Source organism: Hippopotamus amphibius, chromosome 1, assembly GCF_030028045.1.
Source record: "Hippopotamus amphibius kiboko isolate mHipAmp2 chromosome 1, mHipAmp2.hap2, whole genome shotgun sequence".
Taxonomy (NCBI): domain Eukaryota; kingdom Metazoa; phylum Chordata; class Mammalia; order Artiodactyla; family Hippopotamidae; genus Hippopotamus; species Hippopotamus amphibius.
This window is the reverse complement of record NC_080186.1, coordinates 90853958-90877971: the sequence shown is the minus strand read 5'-3', so window position 1 is coordinate 90877971 and position 24014 is coordinate 90853958. Positions and strand designations below refer to the sequence as shown.

The 24014-nt window shown below is 34.2% G+C and overlaps 1 protein-coding gene across 2 annotated transcripts in view; it reads right to left on the bottom strand.

Annotated features, from left to right (window-relative positions):
* LOC130844071 (pancreatic alpha-amylase-like) overlaps window positions 1-24014 on the bottom strand; it is a 49809-nt gene that overhangs the window by 17359 nt on the left and 8436 nt on the right. Inside the window, exon 1 of one of the 2 annotated variants that reach the window (XM_057720214.1) lies at window positions 17722-18036. The exons of the other annotated variant lie outside the window; for it this stretch is intronic. The gene's annotated coding sequence lies outside the window, so the exon portion shown is untranslated. Of the gene's footprint in view, window positions 1-17721; window positions 18037-24014 lie in introns of those variants that run through there. 2 annotated transcript variants of the gene reach the window in all.

Here is a 24014-nt window from a genome sequence, read left to right as displayed (position 1 = left end):
GCAAACACCCATCCTTCTCAAACTCTTCCAAAAAATTTCAGAGGATGGAACACTCCCAAACTCATTCTACAAGGCCACCATCACCATGATACCAGAACCAGAAAAAGATAATACAAAAAAAGAAAATTACAGACCAATATCACTGATGAATTTAGATGCAAAAATCCTCAACAATATACTAGCAAACAGAATCAAACAACACATTGAAAGGATCATACATCATGATTAAGTGGCATTTATCCCAGGGATGCAAGGATTCTTCAATATATGCAAATCAATCAATGTGATACACCACATTAACAAACTGAAGAATAAAAACTATATGATCATCTCAATAGATGCAGAAAAAGCTTTAGACAAAATTCAACACCCACTTATGATAATAACTCTCCAGAATGTGGGCACAGAGGGAACCTACCTCAACATAATAAAGGCCATATACATTAAACTTACAGCTAACATCATTCTCAATGGTGAAAAAGTGAAAGCATTTCCTCTGAGATCAGCAACAAGACAAGGATGTCCACTCTTGCCACTATATTCAACATAGTTTTGGAAGTCCTAGCCACAGCAATCAGAGAAGAAAAGAAATAAAAGGAATACAAATTGGAAAAGAGAAAGTAAAGCTGTCACTGTTTGCAGATGACATGATAATATATATAGAAAATCCTAAAGATGCCACCAGAAAACTACTAGAGCCAATCAATGATTTAGTAAAGTTGCAGGATACAAAATTAATGCACAGAAATCTCTTGCATTCCTATACACTAACAATGAATGATCAGAAAGAGAAATTAAGGAGACAATCCCATTCACCATTGCAAAAAAAAAAAAAAAAAGAAATACCTAGGAATAAACCTACCTCAGGAGGTAAAAGACCTGTACTCAGAAAACTATAAAACACTGATGAAAGAAATCAAAGGTGACACAAACAGATGGAGAGATATTCTATGTTCTTGGATTAGAAGAATCAATATTGTGAAAATGACTATACCACCCAAAGCAATCTACAGATTCAATGCAATTTCTATCAAATTACCAATGGCATTTTTCACAGAACTAGAACAAAAAAAATCTTAAAATTTCTGTTGAGACACAAAAGACCCCAAATAGCCAAGGCAATCTTGAGGAAGAAAAAAAAAAAAAATGGAGTTGAGGAATCAGGCTTCCTGACTTCAGACTATACTACAAAGCTATAGAAATCAAGATAACATGGTACTGGCACAAACAGAAATATAGATCAATGGAATAGGATAGAAAGTCCAGAGATAAAACCATGCACCTATGGTCAACTAATCTATGGCAAAGGAGGCAAGAATATACAATGGAGAAAAGACAGCCTCTTAAATAAGTGGTGCTGGGAAAACTGGACAGCTATGTGTAAAAGAATGAAATTAGAACACCCCCTAAAACCATACACAAAAATAAACTCAAAATGGATTAAAGATCCAAATGTAAGACCAGACACTATAAAACTCTTAGAGGAGAACACAGGAGAACACTCTTTGACATAAATCATAGCAAGATCTTTTTTGACCCACCTACTAGAGTAATGGAAATAAAAACAAAAATAAACAAATGGACCTAATGAAACTCAAAAGTTTTGCACAGCAAAGGAAACCATAAACAAGATGAAAAGACAACATCAGAATGGAAAAAAATATTTGCAAATGAATAAATGGACAAGGATTAATCTTTAAAATATACAAACAGCTCATGCAGCTCAATATCAAAAAAACAAACAACGCAAACAAAAAAATGGGCAGAAGACCTAAACAGACATTCCTCCAAAGAAGACATATAAATGGCCAACAAACACATGAAAAGATGCTCAACATCACTAATAATTAGAGAAACGCAAATCAAAACTATGAGGTATCATCTCACAGCAGTCAGAATGGCATCACCAAAAAATCTAGAAACAATAAATGCTGGAGAGGGTGTGGAGAAAAGGGAACCCTCTTGCACTGTTGGTGGGAATGTAAATTGATACAGCCACTATGAAGAACAGTATGGAGGTTCCTTAAAAAACTAAAAATAGAATTATCATATGACCCAGCAATCCCACTACTGGGCATATACTAAGAGAAAATCATAATTCAAAAAGGCACATGCACCCCAATATTCATTGTAGCACTATTTACAATAGCCAGGTCATGGAAGCAACCTAAATGCGCATCAACAGACAAATGGATAAAGAAGATGTGGTACATATATACAATGGAATACTACTCAGCCATAAAAAGGAATGAAACTGGGTCATTTGTAGAGACATGGATGGACCTAGAGAATATCATACAGAGTGAAGCCAGAAAGAGAAAAACAAATATTGTACATTAACACATATATGTGGAATCTAGAAAAATGGCACAGATGAACCTGTTTGCAAGGGAGAAATAGAGACACAGACCTAGAGGACAAACATACGGACACCAAGGCAGGGAAAGGGGGAGGGGGGTGAATTGGGAGATTTGGATCGATGTATATACACTAATATGTATAAAATAGATAACTAATGAGAACCTGCTGTGTAGCACAGGGAACTCCACTGTACAGTAGAAACTAACACAACACTGTAAAATAAGTATACCCCAATTTAAAGAAAAGATTAAAAAAAAAAGGGGAATTGCAACCAAAAAATTCATTACGTCAAATTCATTAAGAGGACTAAATAAATTGAGTAGAATAAATAAGCTCATGGACTGTTTAATAACCCAATTAATAAAGAGAAGAGAATCATATGAATACATCGGAAAAAATTAAATACCTTGATTACTTGACACCAAATACTGACATCAGTGACTAATATAAACTCGTAATATGTCACTATAATGAGGATGCCAATGATAAATTCGTTAATGACTGTCATCAATTCAAAGTATTTAAAATTAGACACTGCACAAAAACTCTTGAAATGCCCTAAAAATATACAGATCATATACGCAAAAAGCTTAAAAGAGATTTTCCAAATTTAACAACAATCCTAACAATTTATATGACATTGCCAATAATGAGTTTGAAGCTGCAAGAAATGTTTCTAAACTATATAAAAAAATTTAATCAGGGTGAAGGAAACACTAAATTATCTTTCTATTCTCTATGGAAAATATTCTCAAAATATCTCATATGAAAAAACAACCAAAGAGTTTGCTTCTAAAAATATCCGGGAAAAATTATCAAAGGCATTTGAAAGGAGTTAATTAATAAACACATGACATTACTTTTCCAGATGTTGTGATGTTTTTATTATTTGTCATTCTTTGTAATTTCTTTCCTTATTCCAAATAAATAATGACTCATAAAAAAATTACGATTAGAGCCAACTGAATTTATAGTCAAAATATTGCCTTAACTATCTATTGTAAACATTTATAATGTTACAATTTCAAAAAGAAACAGAATATTCAACTCAGTTTTGGTATCACCCACAACCAAAATTTTTAGTTATTTAAGTTTCTGCATTAAGATTTAAGAAAATATTTGGAAGATGAATGGCCATGAATTGAGGAAACAGACCCTTCCCCCTCCATCAAATTGTGTGTTTAATGAATTGGCTATAGCAGTAGAGTGTGGCTTTTTTTTCCCCCTTATGTCTTAAAACCAAATATCTCATATCTGATAAAACACTAAAGTAATAAATTCACATCCATTTTCCTTCTTAATGTACATGATATCCTACTAGAGAGAATATAGCACAGATGGGAAAAAATCCATTCATTCAACAAGCATTAACTGAGTGTCTGCTTTTTGCTAAGCAAAAGGATGATACCCAGGATAAAATGAAGAAGACAGACAAGATTTTGTTCTTGAGCAGCTTACATTCTAGGGGAAAGGAAGGAAAATACATGAGAAAATAATAATAATAATAATAAAACAATTTAAGATGGCAATAAGAACTAGTTTGAAATAACAGTGTAATAAAGTAGAAAATGACTTCACCACCATGGTATTTTAGCCTGAATAGTCAGGGAAGGTATCTCTGAGAAAGTGATTTTTAGCTAGAATTTGAAGGATTAGAAGGAGCAGTTATTTGAAGATAGGAGAAAGAGAAATCTAGATAGAAGACAGTGGAACATTAAAAGCCCACGTAGGAAAAAGCTTAGAACACTCAAGTGACACTAAAAAAATAAAATAAAATAAAGTCAGTGCACCTAAATAATGTGTGATCCAGGGGAGAGTAAAACAAGATGAGGTCAGAGAGGTAGGCCAGATCACATAGGACCCCATGGATCATAATGAAAGAGAAAGCCACGGAGGCTTAAAGAAGGAGAGCTAAGAGATTCTGATTTACTTTAAAAAAAAAAAAAATCATTCTTCCTCTGCTGTGAAGAAATTGGATTATAGGAAGACAAGAGGGGAGGCAAAGAGATCAATTAGGCTTTTACAGTAGTCTAGGAAAGAAGTAAGTGTCTTGGAGTGCTGCGCTGACAGAATACATTTCAGAGGTAGAAAGGCAATAGGTTTATAGACTAGAGCTGAAGAATGAGGAAAAGAGAAATATTAAAGAAATAGGTATTTGCTGATACCATTTATTACGATGAGGAAAAATGAGGAGGTTCCAAGAGCTCTCTATGAATCCTAATGCTCTCTTTTGGTCATTCCTCCAACTCTCTCTGTGAATATACTCTGTGTCCTATTTTCTTATTCAGTTCAAATTGCTATAACAAGAATATCATAGACTGGATGGCTCATTAAATATTATTAAATATTTATTTCTCAGATTTCTGGAATCTGGGAAACTCAAGACAAAAATATCAGAAGATCCAATGTCTGGTGAGAACCCCCTTCTATATTCACAAAGGGCCATCTTTTTTTTTAATTAATTGATTGATTAATTAATGGCTGCATTGGGTCTTTGTTGCTGCATGTGGGCTTTCTCTAGTTGTGGCGACCGGGGGCTACTCTTTCGTTTGCAGTGCACAGGCTTCTCATTGTGGTGGCTTCCCTTGTTCCAGAGCGTGGGCTCTAGGCACACAGGCTTCAGTAGTTGTGGCACATGGGCTCAATAGTTGTGGCTTGCGGGCTCTAGAGTGCAGGCTCAGTACTTGTGGTGCACAGGCTTAGCTGCTCTGCGGCACGTGGGATCTTCCCGGACCAGGGATCGAAACTGTGCCCCCTGCATTGGCAGGCAGATTCTTAACCACTGTGCCACCAAGGAAGTCCAGCCATCTTCTTATATCCTCACATGGTATAGAGAGAATCTTAGTCTCTTTCCCTTCTTACAAGGACACTAATCCCATCAGGGAGGCTTCACTCTCATGACTTCACCTTAACATATTTACTTCTCAAAGGCTCCATAGCCTAATATCATTTCACTGGGAGTTGGGTAACAACATTTGAATTTTTTGGTGGGGGTGGAACACAAATACGCAGTCCCTAACACCTATCCATTGCAAAACTAAAATTTCTTCATATTTTACAAGGGAGTTTATTCCTCCATGACTTTCAAGTACAGTACTTTCTTTCTTTCTATGGTTCCCTTCCATTGCCCCTGAATACCTAGTAACATCTTTCTGGAGCTTATCTTGATAGTCCCAGGAATAGATAATGACTCCTCTGTATGATAGCTTTTTAACTTATATGATGTTATTAAGTGATATTTGATTTATATTGTAAAAAGTAATTAAGAATATGGCCGTTATTCTGGGACCAATCTTCTTAAAGCATAACGGTTTATGTAATCAATAAATGGTTGCAACATAGAGACTCTAAGTTTCAGATATTGTGCAAGACATTGGTGTAGCTTTGGTCATGTCCATATTGATTTTTTTTTTAATAAATGAACACTATGTCAGAAATTGTATAATACAGTCTACTCTAATCCTTGCACAAACTTTGTATATATAATGGAATTAAGGCTCAGAGAAATTGAATAAATTGTTCAGGATCATATAATAAGTAACAAAGCCAAAATTTAATAATCGTCCTACCACACGTCATCATTCTCTGTACCACACCAATGTTTCTCAAAGAATTCTCAAGTTGTAATGTCCAATATGGTAGTCACAAGCAACACTTTGTTACTGAACCCTTGAAATATGATTAGTCTGAATAGAAATTAGCTATATATGTAAAATACATTCTAGATTTTGAAGTTAGTATGAAAAAGAATGTAAAAAATTAATTTGCATGTTGTTTACATGTTGAGATAATATTTTGTGATACAGTAGGCTAGATAAAGTTTATTATTAACATTAAATTCCCCAGTTTCATTTTACTTCATTTAACACAGCTACTAAAATTTTTTAAATTACATATGTGGTTTTCATTTTATTTCTGTTGGACAGCACTGTTGTAGCACCTTTCTCACACTAAGTCTGAGAAAGAACACGTCCATGCACAAATACAAATAACAATAATAAAATGAAGGATATGATCACTATCTTAAGAGAGATATGAGTAAAGTGCTTTAAGATTTCATTAATAGGAAAATCTTTTTGTGACCAATGGGAATAGAGGAAGGTAAAACTGACTTGAAGAATGGGTTTGATTTTAATGAAAAGAGGTAAGGTGAAATGGCTTTTAAATAAGAAAAAATACATATCAATTGCAGGAACTGGGCAAGGAGAATAGCAAGAAATTAATATGGTTTTTGTAGAACATGGAGTTAGAAGTGGATGAAGCCATAGGACTTAGGAAAATTATATTGGGGGACTCTCAGAGTCAGGGAGAAGAAAGCAGACTTTCTTCAGAAAGCTATGAGAAGGTATGGAAGGCTTTTATTCATTTGTCTGTTTTTTAAAAGGAAAGTAACATGATTAGAGTTTTTGGAGTATAGCAGATAGACTGGCAGGCAAAGAGAACTGAGATAGTAACAGTTGAAAACTTGTATATAGTAAAACAGAGTAGTGATGAAAATCTTAACTACGATTTTAGCAGTAAAAATAAAAATTAGGAGACTATGGTAAATTGTAACAATAAGTGCCACCCAGCAAATGACAGTTGCCCGTATGCATATTTTTTGTGGAATTTCTTCCAACATAGACTATGGAATTGATTTGTAACTTTTTTTTTTGTCCAGAGGGATGTCAGCAAACAAGCCACAAACACAAAGAGAAGTTTGATTAGCATCTGCATGTCTCTTGAAAACCTGAGGTCATTGTGCTGTGATGATAACTGGGATGAAAGACCACATGGAGAGGTCTAATTGGCCTTAGCTATTCCAACCATGTTAGCTGACCTACCAGCTAGGTCAACTAACATGGTTGAAATATCGTTCCAGAGCTAAATTAGCAGAACAACCACTTAGTCAACTCATAGACATATGAGACATAATAAATTATTATTGTTATTCAGCAATATTGAATTGATATAGAAAGGAGAGATGCAATAGATTTGGTGGAGATAATTCTACAGAAATGGTAGCTAATCAGATATAGGGGAATAGAGAAAAGGAAGAATCAAAGAGGACTCTATGATTTAAAGTTTAGTGAGTGGAATGATGACAATGCCATTATCATGCATAGTGCAATCTAGAGGCAGACTTGATTTAGGGAAACTGAAGAGCCAATATGGAATATACCGAGTTGGGGCTATAAAAACAATTAGATACGATGAAAGAAGAGAGGCTTGGCAGCTTTCAACAAAGAAATGATAGTTTCAGAAATGGCACACAAAATATTTAACAACTGATTGAGCACAGACACCAAGCAGTCAGAACAGATGCCATTCATAAGCAACTAGTATGTAAGGCCAATGCACTCTGGTGGGATTATCAGGCCTGGAGAGCTGCACCCTTGAAAGTTGACAAGGTACCAACAGAGATGTTAAATCCAGTGTTACAGCTTTGCAGTCTACATGATAGGGCAGGTAGGAGGGAACATATAAAGAGTTGCCTTCAAAACAGGGAGAAGAGTTTAATTACCAAAGAAAGGTTTTCAAAAACAAATAGGAAGGAAACTTTGCAAGGAGGACACGAGAGTAACTGAATGTACATAGATATTAGAAAAAAAATAGGAGAGAAGACTGACTAGATAGTGGATGATATAAGGCTGATGGTGATAAGGAGTTGAGAGTTAGAGAAGAGGAGCATCATTTGAACTTCACAGTTGATTCAAGGTTCTAAATGTTAAGATATAAGGTTAAGAACACAACCTTAGGAGTAGGACAAACTATAGTTTAAATTCTGATCTTAGCATTTACCAGCTGTGTGATCCTAGAAAGTAACCTCTCTAAATTTATCTATAAACTAGAAAAAGTAGTATGTACCGCAAAGAGTTGTTATGATGATTAAATGGATTAACACATGTAACACTGTTATCCCAGTGCATGGATGTAGTAAAAGCTCAATGTATTTGGTTGCTGTAATATTGTAGTAATTATTGTATTATTTTTACTTCTGGTACTATTCAAACTGCTAGAAACTCATGTTCTCTTCCCACTTTCGCTTATCATTACTTGGACATTCTGTCTTTCCATTCCATTCTTTCCAAATTCTAACAATGCTTTCTACATCTCAGACATATTTTTAACCCCCAGAGGAACAGATGATGATAAGAAGGAACCAGAAATGTTTTCTACCTCCAATTTTTTCCCCATTCTCTTTTCATTTTCTTTCTTTGTCTCTCTCTTTTTAAAAACTCTTTAGAGCTTCTGGCAGTCTACATGTTAGCTTTGAGACAACTCATCATTGCCTCATCAGTTATCTCTGAACCGTTCTTTAAATAACAAATAAGTGTTTTTGACAAAGCATTTAAAATATTATTAAAATAAAGAATAACTTGCAAACACAATTTGGGGGATTTTATTAGCATCTTAGCATAGGTGGAGATATGCAAACGTGGAGATATGCAAACATATAATAAGCTTCTACCAAGGATCAGTCATTGTCATATGTTTTCTCATTTAATCTTAATTTTCATTTTAGTCAATCTAAAGAACTATAAACTTCATAGCAGAGGCATTAAAACAACTAAAGTCTATTTATATCTTGGGAAGTAAAACCTGCAAACAAATTCTTGACATCTTTGGTATCAATAACAAAACAAAAAGATAAGAACTTGAAGTAGTTGTTATGTTTGCTTTCCATTATAGTTTTCCTAAAATGGTTCTCCTCAGAGAAGCTATACACAGTTAGCAATACTAATATCAATGCTCTGTTGCCCAGACCTCATTTTTTCTGGATTGCTCTAAAAAGAGGAAATTTCTTTTTATTTTAAAGCTCTAATGGTTACTATAATGTGCTAAATGAGATGTCTTGGGAATTCCTAAATAATATTAAATAGATTATTTGGTAATATCTTAACAACAAAGCAATACTCTTTAGGGAGTATTTATATTTGAAGTTTCAATAAAACATATCCAATGTTAAGAAGAAAAAAATTCTGTTAACTCAGACTTATCCACAAGGTTTATTCTCAGGATAATAAGTTACATGTGAAGATTAGAGAAATGAAGGCAAAGATAATCAAGTTTGCATACCACATTTTTGAAATAAGAGAAACATTTTAAGCCAAGGCTCAGATGCATTTCAAACACAAACAGTATGCTGCTGGAAACTGAAACTTGTGTTGTTAACAAACCTAAAACAGACTGTGAAACTCTGAACTATATCAAAGCATATGACAGAAACCACTTATTTCAAGAAAAAAGGGAGAGGGGGAACTATATGACATTCAAAAACCATTAAAATAACTTACCACATCAACTTTCCTAAAGTCAGCAGTCTCTCAAATCCACAGTTCAGTCATTTCAGTTACAAAACAACAAAATCACACAGTTCTGGTTTTGCTTTCTCTGCAATTAGGCAAATAAATGCTGAACTTAGGACTTTATAGATTTCCTATAATACTCTTCCTTTTAATAGGTGCTCTTACAATCCTGCTCTAATTCTCCAAACCCAATTTTTACAAAATGTCTAATCTGAGCTCCACAATGGCACCACTATCACCTTCCTGAGCAAACCACTGACTTCCCTCCCCCCAGCTTAGCTGGCTGCCCTGCCACCTCTTCTAATTACACTGTACTTTTTCAGTTGCTTGCTTTCTCTTTGTCTTCCTTTCTCACCCTCAATATCCTTTTCCAATCTCAACCAGTCATTTTCTTCCTGAACCATTTATATCAAACTATAGGGAAAAAAAAGTTTGCTAAAATAACCTTAAAGACACAGATTAGAATATGATTGTGTCAAATTAGTTAAATAAAATAAGTGTGACCAGAATGTAAACAAAATCTCTAAATATCTAATTTTGAATCCAAGCTTTGTCATCAACTATGTGAACCTTAGAGAAAACATTAAAGTCTATACATTGCATTTAGGTTTTCATTTAGAAAATGGGAATAATAGTACTGTTGATAAATATGATAAAAACACAAAAAATAATTAACAACAACTACCAACATGCATTGAGTGTTACTATGTGCCATTTCCATGTATTATCACTTTGACTCCTCACAGATACGTAAATTCAGGATAGAATTATGATTATATTCAGTCTTAAAAGAAGGAAACTGAGGCAATGAGAAATTAAGTAGCGCAATTTGTCCATGAACATATTTTAGTAAATGTTGAGACTGAAATTCAAAACCAAGTGATCTAACTCTGTAGTGAGCTTTTAGCCACAATTCAATCTTTTTAATCTCCCTCACTGGGGTGTTCTAAAAGGTCAAATAAAAAATTGTATGTGAAGATATTTTGGAATCTGGAAACTTCTGTTTAGCTAATATTAATATGTTCAGAATACTGCAAAAGTAGTAAGTTATTCTCAACTTTCCTGCTTTTCTAATTTTCATTCTAAATAAAATTCATTTTTCTGTTAGTTTTTATTCCTAATATCATACTCACTGACAGAATATATTGTTGTTTATAAATATTCAGTGCTCTTCCCTGAAGGTGAAATATACCCCCCTGACCTACTGAATTCAAGAGTGCTCATGTGATTTGCTTTGGCAATGAAATGCAAACAGAAGTAATGTTTTACTTTGGGGTTTCTATATTGTAAAATATGTGTCAAAATGTTTCTGTGACAGATTGTAAAGTGACTGATACGCAGAATTCCTTGTTGATCTGAGATGAACAAGAGAAATACACTTTGCTATTGTAAAGCATTAAGAATTTTTAGTTCTTTGTTACTTCAGCATAACTTATTCTATCTCAATCGATAAAACCATTAAGTTCCCTTAAGATATTTGATTCATAAACCATTCTTATATGAAATTTTCTTTCTCTTGGGATGTAGAAAGTCAAGGAATGAATAAACCATAAGATCAGAGAATGTTAATATTGAGAGAGACTACTGGAATAAACTAGTCCAGTGTTTCTAGATTTTAAGTAATAATTAAAATTTCAAAAAATGATATAAAAACATATTTTAATACAAAGTCATGAAATTGTAGCTTTATAAAAAATCTGCCATTAATACATTGTTCTTGTCCCTTTTTTTAGTCATTTGAAAACACTTATCTAAATATACTCATCTTGTTTTATTGATATAGAAAATAAGACCAAAGAACAAGACAAGTAGCATTTACATTAGACAAATAACCACTCTAAGAAGTAACAAAACTGACATGACATCAGCATCATGGTGGTATGCATTATTTCTTTTTTCTCTCCCCTTTGATTTACAACTAATTGGACATCCATAACCAAACAAAAGTCCTCTGCATTTTATACCATGATACCTAGGAGATTTCTACCCAACTGTGCATTCAAAGTAGGTAGATAGGACCTCAGAGGGGTCTGCAGATCCAAGGGAGTAGATGAGCCTGCCTCACTCTCACTTGCTCCAATTGGGAGAAGGGGAAACTGGAAAACACACAACTGGATGGACCCTCACAGGAGACAGAGAATTTGTAGAGGTAAAGCCAGCCTGGTGGTAGAACCCACCATGCCATTGGAGCAGGACTGAGACAAGTTTGGAGGTAAAGGAGAGGGAGGAACTTGCTCAGGCAGCCCCTCTTTCCAAGGTGACCCTAAACAACACTGGGCTTTTAGCAGTGGGAGTAGCTACCTCTGTGTTAGAGAAGGAGGAAAGCAAAAGTGGTGAGTGACAAACTGCCCAGATGCATGTGGGTTGCAGCTGGAGGGTCCCATTTCTCTCCAGTAGACCTGCAGTTCTGAGGAGGGACCTCCATGACTGCAGGGAGGAAGAAGATAGGAAAGAGGGTAGAGACTATCAAAGGGCATTAAAGGAACATGATTCCTGCTATCTGCTTCAAGACTCTGGGATTTCCTCACTCTAGGATTCCCCTATGAGGCCATGTCACCCCCAAAGTCTCAGTTGTTAAGTGCAAGCCTCCTCCCATCTGATGCCAGCTCTTTTTACAACTCCCAAGCACAGCCCCAAGAGTCAGTTTCTACAGGAGAAACCTAAAACTTGAGCTATAGCGACACCTTCTGGAAAACAAGAGAAAGTTTTCTAATTGCCAACCTGTTGAGCTGTAACAGCCAAGGAAAACAAATCCTTAGCTAAGAAAAGTGTTTTGTACTTCAACTGTGAAAGTAGAAGCACATATCAATGAACATGAAAAATAAAGGAATATGGTATCACAAAAATAAAATAATAATTCCCCAGAAACTGAACTCAAAGGCACAGAATACTAAGATCTGATAAATAATTCAAAGTAGCTGTTATGAAGATATTCAATAAGCTATAAGGAAACTCAGAAAGGCAAGTCAATGAACTCAGGAACAAAATTAATGACCATAAGGGATCCTTTACAAAAGAAACTGAATTTTTTAGGAACCAAACAGAAATTCTGAAGTTGAATAAATCAATGAATGAAATAAAGAACTCATTAGAAAGCAAAGGTAACAGAATAGATCTGATGGAAGAAAGAATAAGTGACCAAGAGGATAAGAATTTAGAAATGATTCAGTTAGAAGAGAGAAAAGAACTAAGATTTTTTAAAAATGAAGAAACGCTATGAACCTAAGGATTTGATCAGAAAAGCAAATATAAGAATAATTGGTGTACCAGATGGAGAAGAGAGGGAAAAGAAAATAATAGCTGAGAACTTTTCAAACCTGGGGAAGGAATTGGACCTACAAGTCCACGAAGCTAACAGAACACTGCATTGTCTCAATACAAAAAGTCTATTTCCAAGACACATTATAATGAAACTGTCAAAAAAAAAAAATCAATGATAAAGAAAGAATCCTAAAGGCAGCCAGGGAAAAAATGAAAGTAATCTACAAAGGAACCCCCATTAGGCTATCAGCAGATCTCTCAGAAGAAACTCTGCAGGCCAGGAGAGAGTGACATGACATATTCAAAGTGCTGAAAGATTGAAAATTACCAGCCAAGAATACTTAATCTGGAGAAGTTATCCTTCAGATATAAAGGAGATATGAACAAAAGCTGAAGGAGTTCACCACCACTAGACCTGACTTACAAGAAATACTAAAAAATTCTTCAAGCTGAAATGGAAAGATGCTAATTAGTGACAAAAAAACATATGAAAACACACTTCAGTAAAGGTGAAAAATAGACAATCACAATTAGAAAATCATAATCTATATTAGAATGATGTTAACCATTTAATTCTAGTATAAATGTTAAAGGAAGGAAGCATTAAAAACAATAATAGCTACTGCAATTTGGTAATGAATGCACAGCACATCAATAGGAAAACTGTGACATCAAAAACATAAAAGAAGTGGGACTTCCCTGGTGGTCCAGTGGTTAAGAATCCATCTTGCAATGCAGAGGACACCAGTTCAATCCCTGGTTGGGGAACTAAGATCCCACATGCCATGGGGCAAGTAAGCCTGCACACCACAACTACTGAGTTGGCACACTGCAACTAGAGAGAGGCCCGTGCACTGAAATGAAGAGCTCGCGTGCCACAAAGAAAGATCCTGTATGCCACAACTAAGACCCAACGTGGCCAATAAATAAATAAATAAATACATATTTTTAAAGTGTCTATATATAAAAGAAGTAAAAGTATTGAACCTTTATAGATGAAAAAAGAAAAGTTGTTATCAGGATAAAAAGGACTATTTTATTCCTATGGAATGTTTTATGTAAGCCTCATTGTAACCAAAAAGCAAAAATCTACAATAGGGACACAAAATAGAAAAAGGGTACTGAGAAAATCACTAGGGAAAACCACTAATTTACAAATGTAGGCAGAAACAGAGGGAAAAAGAAACAATAGAGATGAAAATCAAGCAGAAGGCAAATAATAAGATGACAATAGTTAAGTCCTTACATATCAATAATCATTCTAAATGCAAACATACAGAATTTACTAATCAAAAGTCACAGGGTGGGCTGGGAAAAACAAGACCTAACTATATGCTGCCTACAGGAGACTTATTTTAGGTCAAAGTGATATACATAGGCCCAAAGTGAAGGGACAGAAGGAAATATTTCAAGTAAGTGAAAACCAAAAGAAAGTGGGTTTAGCCATACTTACATCAGACAACATAGACTTAAAGCCCAAAACAGTAATAAGAGACCAAGAAGGTTATTATATAATGACAAAAGGGTCAATTCTTCAAGAAATATAGCAATTGTAAATATACACACATCCAACATTAGAGCACTAAAATATATTAGGCAAATACTAGATGATCTAAAGTGAGAAATAGACAACAATAAAACAATAGTAGGGGACTCCAGTATGCTACTATCAGCAATGGATAGGTCATCCAGACAGAAAACCAACAAGAAAACATTGGATTGAACCATACTTTAGAATAAATGGACCTAACAGATATTTATAAAACATTTCACCCAACAGTAGCAGAATATACACTCTTCTCAAGTGCACATGAACAGTCTCCAGGATAGATCATATAATAGGCTATAAAACAAATCTTAGCAAATTTAAGAATATGGAAATCATACTATCTTTTCTGACTACAATGGTATGAAACTAGAAATCAACAAGAGGAAAGCTGTAAAGTCTACAAATATGTGGAAACTAAACAACACATTTCTGAACAATGAGCTGAAGAAGAAATCAAAAGGGAAATAAAAAATTTTCTTGAAACAAATGAAAATGAAAATACAACATATCCAAATGTACAGTATGCAGCAAAAGTAGTTCTGAGAGCAAAGTTCATTGCAATAAATGCAGATATTAAGAAATTAGAAAAACCACAAATAAAAAAATCTAACTTTATATCTCAAGGAACTAGGAAAAAAAGAACAAAGAAAGCCCAAAGTTAGCATAAGGAAGGAAATAATAAAGATCAGAGAAAAAATGAAATAGATAGAGATCAGAAAAACAACAGAGAGGAGCAACAAAACTAGGAGCTGGTTCTTCAAAAAGATTTTTTTTAAATGACAAATCTTAAGCTGAACTAAGAAGGAAATAGAGAAAACTCAAATAAAGAGAATTAGAAAGTAAAAAGGAAATGTTAAAAATAATATACAGAAATACATAGGCTCATAAGAGATTATTAAGAACAATTATATGCCAACAAATTAGATAACCTAAAAGAAACAGAAACATTTCTAGAAACACACAAATTATCAATACTGAATCAGGGGGCTTCCCTGGTGGCACAGTGGTTAAGAATTTACCTGCCAATGCAGGGGACACGGGTTCAATCCCTGGGATGGGAACATCCCATGTGCTATGGAGAAACTAAGCCTGGGCACCACAACTACTGAGCCTGTGCTCTAGAGCCCATAAGCCACAACTATTGAGCCCACATGCCACAACTACCAAAGCCTGCACATTTAGAGACTGCTCTGCAGCAAGAGAAGCCACCACAATGAGAAGGCCGCTTACCACAACAAAAAGTAGCTCCCACTCGCCGCAATTAGAGAAAGCCCATGCACAGGAACGAAGACCCACTGCAGCCAATCAATCAATCAATCAATCAATCAATCAATAACACTGAATCAGGAAGAAATAGAAAATCTGAACAAACCAATAAGTAAAGAGATTGAATCATTAATCAAAACCCTTCCGTGGGGGGGACTCGAGGGGGGGGGAGTTAAGGAAGGGAGGGAATATGGGGATATGTGTATAAAAACAGATGATTGAACCTGGTGTACCCCCCCCCAAAAAAAAAAAAAAAAAAAACCCTTCCAACACAGAAAACTCCAGGACCACACAGCTTCACTGGCAAATTCTACTGAACATTTTGAGATGAATTAACACCAATCCTTCTCAAACTCTTCCAGAAAATTAAGCAGAAGGGAATACTTCCAAATTCATTCCACATTGATTCCACGAGGCCAGCATTATCCTGATATCAAAGCCAGATAAGGAGTAAAACTGTAGCTATTAGCAAGTGATGTGAGCTTGTAAACTGAAATTCCCAAAAGACTCAGCCAAAAAAAAGTATTGGAACTAGTCAGTTTCAGTAAAGTTGCAGGGTACAGTATCAACATACAGAAGTCAGTTGTATTTCTATACACTAATGATGAACCATCTAAGAAAGAAAGAAATATACCCCATTCAAAATAGCATCAAAAACAAGAAAATATTTAGGAATAATAACCAAGAAAGTGAAAGATTTGTACAACAAAAACTATAAGAGTTTGCTGAAAGAAACTGAAGAAGACACAAACAAATGGAAAAATATCCTGTGTTCTTGGATCAGAAGAATTAATATTGTTAAAATATCCATAACACCCCAAACCAGCTACATAGATTCAACACAATACCTATCAAATACCAATGGCATTTTTTACATAAATAGAAAAAAAAGTCCTCAAATTTGTGTGGAACCACAAAAAACCCTAAATAGCAAAAGCAATACTGAGGAAAAAGAACAAAGCTGGAGATATCACACTACCTGCTTTTAAACTATACTATAAAGCTATAGTAATAAAAACAGTATGAGACTGGCACAAAAATAGACACTTGGATCAATGGAACAGAATAGAAATCCCAGAATTAAAACCCCTGAATATCCAGTCAACTAACAGTCCAGAAGAGAGCAAAGAACACTTGGGGGTAAGGATAGTCTCTCCAACAATTGGTGTTGGGAAAACTGGATAAACACATGCAGAACAATAAAATTATACCCTTATGTTACACCCCATGGGAGTGCAAAAAGAGTTTTGAATTTTTAGAAAGATTACAATATACAGTATTTCTATCACACCTCAGAATTCCCTTTGTAGTCAATTCATCTACCCAGACCTGGCCCCTTGGGGCCCATTCATCAGGTAGCTGTACTATACTTTTGTTTTTATATTATTTCATAAAATGTATCCACATAGTATGTGACTTTCTAAGTCTGGCTTCTTTTACTGAACATGATACAAGGGTGAGTAAAAATAATCTGCACTCCGGAGCACTTTCCGTTCAAGGCTACTGTCTCCCCAGTCACTGCTGTGCAGGTTTGAATGAGTTATATCTGTTCATTTGCAATTGCGGTGCGAGCAAAAATGGATGCCCCACTTGTGATATGCACGACAGAAGAGCAGCACGCAGATTCAGTTTTTTTGGTCTGAGGGTGTACCTGGTGCCATTATTTATCAAAGACTTTGTGTGCAGTATGGAGAATGTTTTGTCGTGAAGAAGTGTGTATGAATGCATAGAGAAGTTCAAGGAAGGTCGCACAAGTGTTAGCCATCAAAAAGGAGCCAGACGCCTGTCCATGAGAAGATGTGACGATAGCAGTGCATTCATGGCTTGCAGCTCAGCCTAAAACATTTTTTAATGAGGGAATACGAAAGCTTGTTGACAGATGGACAAAGTGTATTGAAAAACAGGGAGATTATGCCAAAAAATGATGTATTTGTCTTTTCTAAAAGTTAATTAAAATAAATTCTACAGCCAGAGTGCAGATAATTTTTGACTCACCTTCATACATTTGAGATAAATCCATACTGTTCCATGCATCAGTCATCACTATTTTGTACAGAGGTACTACAATAGTTGAAGAACATTTGGGCTGTTTCCATTTCGGAGGATGATGAATAAAGCCACTATAAATGTTTACATGCAGGGGTTTTTGTTGTTGTTGTTCAAATTTTTGTATTGTGGAAAATACATATCAAAATTTACAGATTAATTTTCTAAGCATACAGTTCAGTGGTATTAAATACAAACATAATATTGTACAACCACCATAACCATTGATCTCCATAGGTCTTTTCCTCTTGTAAAACTGAAATTCTGTACCAATTAAACTCCCCAGTCCTCCCTCCACTCAGCCCCTGGCAACCACTGTTCTATTTTATGTCTCTATGATTTTTATTACTCTGAGTATCTCATATAAATGGAACCATATGACATTTGCCTTTTTGTAAGTAGCTTGTTTCTTTTAGCATAATGTTTACCCTGCAAGGTTTATCTCTGTTGTAGTATATGGCAGAACTTCTTTCCTTTTTAAGGCTGAATAATATTCCATTGTATTTATATACTATATGAGACATCCATTCATCTGTCGATAGACATGTGTTTCTTCCATCTTTTGGCTATAGTGAATATTGCTGCTATGAACATGCTTGTACAAATATCACCTTAAGATCTTGCTTTCAATTCTTTTGGATATTCACCCAGAAGTCGAATTGCTGGATCATATGATAATTCTACTTAAAAATATTTTAATGAATTGCCATACTGTTTTCCACAGTGGCTATACCATCTTAGATTCCCACCAGCAGAGCACAGGGTTCAGTTTCTCCACACCCTTACCAACACTTCTTGTTTTCTGTTTTCTTGATCGTAGCAGCCTTAGTGTGAAGTGGTATCTCATTATAGTTTTGATTTGCATTTTCCTAATTATTAGTGATGTAGAGGATCATTTCATGTGCTTAGGAGCTATTTTCTTTGGAGAAAAGTCTATTTAATCCTTTGCTCATTTTTCAATTGGGTTGTTTTTTTGTTGTTGAGTTTTAGTTGTTCTCTATGTACTTTGGATATTAATCCTTTATTAGATACATGACTTGCAAATATTTTCTCCCATTCTGTGGATGGATTTTTCCTCTATTGATAGTATCTTTTGATGTACAAATTTTAAACATTTTCATGAAGTCCAATTTGTCTGTTTTTTGTTACCTGTGCCTTTGGTGTCATATCTAAGAAATCACTGCCAAATAAAACATTGTGAAGTTTTTTCCTATATTTTGTTCTAAGGTTTCATTGTTTTAGCTCTTAAATTTAGGTCTTTGATCCATTTTGAGATAATTTTTGTATATAGGTAAGTGTCCAAATTCATTCCATTATGTGTCTATACAGTTTTTCCAGCACCATTTGTTAAAAAGAATCTTTCCCCATTGAATGGTCTTGGCAATCTTGTCAAAAACCATTCAACCATATATGTATCACATTCATTTCTGGGCTCTCTATTCTATTTCATTGGTTTATATGTCTGTTTTTACATTACCACACTATTTTGATTACTGTAGGTTTGTAGTAGGTTTTGAAATCAGGAAGTGTGAGTAATTCAGGTTTGTTCTTCTTTCAAAAGACTGTTTTGGCTATGTGAGGCCCCTTAAGATTCCATATGAATTTTAGGATGGGTTTCTCTATTTCTCAAAAAGTCATGGGGATTTTGATAGGAATTGCACTGAGTCTGTAGATCACTTTCCATAGAATTTATATTTCAACACCATTAAATATTCCAATTCATGAACATGGGATGTGTTTCCATTTATTTATGTCTTCTTTAATTTTTTTCAGCAATGCTTTGTAGTTATCATTGTATAAGATTTTCATCTGCTTTGTTAATTCCTAAGTATTTTATTCTTTTTCATGTTACTGTAAATTAAATTTTCATAATTTCCTTTTCAGATTGTTCATTATTAGTGTATAGAAATGCAACTGATTTTTGTATGTTGATTTTGTATCCTGCTTTGTTACATTTATTACTTCTGACAGTTGTGTGTGTGTGTGTGTGTGTGTGTGAAATCTTTATGGTTTTCTAAGTTAGATTATATCTACAACTCAATAGAAAAAAACACATAGCCCAATTTCAAAATAGGCAAAGGACCTAAATAGATATTTTTTCAAAGACATAAAAATGGGCAACAGGTACATGGAAAGGTTCTCAACATCACTAATCACCAGAAAAATGCAAATCAAAACCACAATCAGATCACCACCTCACACCTGTTAGAATGGCTATCATCTAAATGACTAGAGGTAACAAATGCTAGCAAGAATGTGAAGAAAAGAGAAGGCTTATACACTGTAGGTGGAAATGTAAACTGTCATTATGAAGTCATTATGAAGAACAGCATGAAAGTTCCTCAAAAAATTAAAATACATCCAGTATATGGTCCACTAATCCCACTTCTGGCTACATATTCAAAGTAAACAAAATCATTATCTAGAAGAGGTATCTGTACTCCTATGTTCACTACAGTAGAACCTAAAAGGGCATCAACAAATCAATGGATCAAGAAAGTGAGATTATACACACACACACACACACACACATAATATTCCATTGTGTGCGAATGAGCTTGGAGGCATTGAAGAAACCAGACAGAAAAAGACCAAATACTGCATGGTATCACCGTATTATTTTTATATTAAAAAAAAAAAAAGTTGAGCTCATATCCAGAGAGTAGGAAAGTGGTTGCAGGGGCTGGGTGGTGGGGGAAATAGAGAAAGGTTGGTAAAAAAGTACAGACCTTCAGTTATAAAATGAATACGGATTGAGGACATATGCATAATATGATGATTATCATTGGTAACAATGTATTGTGTAATTGAAATTTGCTGAGTAGTACTTAAATGTTCTCATCAAAACAAAACAATCCAAAAAAACCCTGATATGATGGATATGTTAATTAAATCAATGTGGAAATTCCTTCACAGTGTATACATATATCAAGTCACCATGTTGTATACTTTATCTTAGAATTTTATTTGTGAATTATACCTCAATAAAGCTGAAAAAATCATATTATCTGTGAACAGAGATAATTTTACTTCTTCCTTTTCAATTTGAATGCTTTTTATTTCTTGCCTGATTGCTCTGGTTAGAACTTCCAGCACTATGTTGAATAGAAGTGGCAAAAGTGGGCATCCTTGATTTGTTTCTGATCTTAGAGGAGATGCTTTTGATCTTTCAGTATGGAGTATGATGTTCACTGTGAGTTTTTCATGTAAGAATATTATTGTATTGAGGTAGTTTCCTTCTGTTTGCAGTTTGTTGAATGTTTTTATCATGAAAGGATGTTGAATTATGTCAAATGCTTTTGTCAACTAAGATGATCATGTAGTTTTTGTCCTTCATTCTGTTAGATTTGATAGATTTTCATATATTGAGCCATCCTTGCATTCCAGTATAGATCATGATGTATAACCCTTTTAATATGTTCCTGAATTTGGTTTGCTAGTGTTTTATTAAGGAGTTTTGCATCAGTGTTGAACATAAGGGATATTGCCTGTAGTCTTCTTTTCTTGCAATGTCTTCATCTGGCTTTGATATCAGGGAAATATTGGCCTCGTGGAATCAGTCAGGAAATTTTCCCTCCTCTTCAATTTCTGTGAAAAGTTTAAAAACTGGTTTTAATTCTTCCTTAAATGTTTGCTAGAAATCAATAGTGAAGCTACCAGGTTCAGGGTTTGTCTTTGTTCTGATCACTGATTCAATCTCCTTACTAGTTACAGGTGTACTCAGAATTTCTATTTCTCTGTAGTTTAGTCTTTAGTAGGTTTGTGTTTCTAGGCATTTGTCCATTTTATCTAGTTACACAATTTGTGGAGAATTGTTATGGTACTCATAATCCTTTTTATTTCTGTAGAATCTTTAGTATGTATGTCCCCACTTTCATTTATGATTTTAGTAACTTTCATTTCAGACTTTAGTAATTTCTTTCTTAGTCCTTGTAGGTATAGATTTGTCAATTTTGTTGGTCTTTTCAAGCAATCAACTTTTGGTTTTATTGATTTTTCTACTATTATTTTAAAATTATCTATCTCTAATCTATATTAGGTTCTTCCTGTGCTAGCTTTGGGTTTAGTTAGCTCTTCTTTTTCTAGTTCTTTAAAGTTGTAAAGCTAGCTTGCTGATTTAAATTCTTTATTTTCCAATGTTCGTGATTGTAACTATAAATTCTCCTCTTAGCACCACTTTTTATGCATCCCATAGTTTGGGCAAGTTGTTTTTGTTTGTTTTTAAGTATTTTTGTTTCTAATTTCCCATGTCATTTCTTTGACCCACTGGTTGTTCAAGAGTGTATTATGTAATTTCAACAATAGTGTGATTTCTCCACTTTTCCTTCTGTTATTCATTTCTAACTTAATCCCATTGTGGTTGGAGAAGATACTTTGTATATCTCTTAAAAAATCTACTGAAACAATTTGTGACCTGACATATGGTCTATTCTGGAAAATATTTAATGTGCACTTGAGATAAATACGTATGCTATTGTTGGCTACAGTATTCTGTATATGTCTGTTAAACACAGTTTTTAAATCCTCTATTTTCTTACTTCTGTTTGACTGAACTATCCATTATTATTAGAGTCCCGAAGTTTCCAACTATTATTGTAGAATTGTCTATTTCTCCCTCCAACTCTGTCAGTTTTTGCTTCATATATTTTGATGATCTGTCATTAGGTTTGTAAATGTTTATAACTTTTATACTGTTTTGTTCTATTGAAACTTTCATCAATATATGTTTTTCTTTGTCTCTTTTAACCTTTTTTGACTTAAGTCTATTTTGTCTGATATTAGTATAGCCACCCCTGCTCTCTTTTGGTTATTTGCAATGAATATCTTTTTCAACACTTTCACTTTCAATTTATTTGTCTTTGGGTCTAAAGTTGCTCTTGTAGACATCATATAATTTAATCCATTTTCTCAATCTTGGTGTTTTCCCTGAAGAGGTTAATTCACTTATACTTAAAGTAATTATTGAAAAGGAGGGACTTACTTCTCTCACTTTGCTTGTTCTTTATATACCTTATAGCTTTTTTTTTCTTTCCTTTTTTGATCCCTCACTTCCTCCTTTACTGACTGTGTTTTATGTTTAGTTGATTTTTTTTTGGTAGTAAAATGTTTAAAATACTTTCTCATTTCCTTTTGTGTATATTCTGTAGCTCTTTTCCTTGTGGTTACCATGGGGTTTACATTTAACATCTTAAAGTTATAACATTCTAATTTGAATTCATACTAGCTTAACTTCAGTAATACACAAAAAGTGCCTTTACAGTTCTTTCACCAGTCCTTTCAGTTGTTGAAATCCCCCAAGTTACATCTTTACACATTGTGTGCCCCTAAACATAGATAACTATTTTAAGTGCATTAGTCCCTTAAATTATGTAGAAAACAACATGTGGAGTTACAGACCAGTTACCATAATATCACTACTAGCTTATAGACTAATAATTGTCTATTCAATATATTAGTCTGTTAAATCATGTAGATAACAAGTGTAGTAGCAAAACCACTGTTACAATAATACTAGCTTTTATAATTGTTCATGTATTTCCCTTTGTTAAGATCTGTATTCCTCCATATGGCTTTGAGTTATGGTCTAATGTCCTTTCATTTGATGTTTGTAGGAGTCTTGTGAGCATTTCTTGCAGGGCAGGTGTAGTGGTAACAAACTCTCTGACCTTTGTTTATTTAGGAATGCCAATTTCTCCCTTACTTTTGAAAAATGGTTTTGCCAGATATAGGATTCTTGTTTGAATTTTTCTTCTTTTAGCACTTTGTATATATCAGCCCACTCCTTCTGGCCTCAAGTTTTTGATGAAAAATCTGCTGATAATCTTAATGAGAATCTCTTGTATGTGAAAATTAACTTCTCTCTTTGTCTTTGTTGTAAGTTTTATTATGTCTTGATATGGATCTTTGAGACAATCTTACTTGGAATTCATTGAACTTCTTGAATATTTATATTCATGACTTTCATTAGATTTGGTAAGTTTCCAGCTACTATTCTTTAAATATTCTGTCTCTTTCCCTCTCCCTTCTGGGACTCCCACAATGTGCATGTTGATCTGCTTGATGATTTCCACAGGACTCTCAGGCTATGTTCACTTGTCTTCAATCTTTTGTCTGTTCCTCAAACTTGATAATTTCCATTGTTCTATTTTCATTGTCCTACATTCACTGATTCTTTCTTCTGCATACTCAAATCTTTCCTGAAATTCCTCTAGTGTATTTCTCATTTCAGTTATTGTACTTTC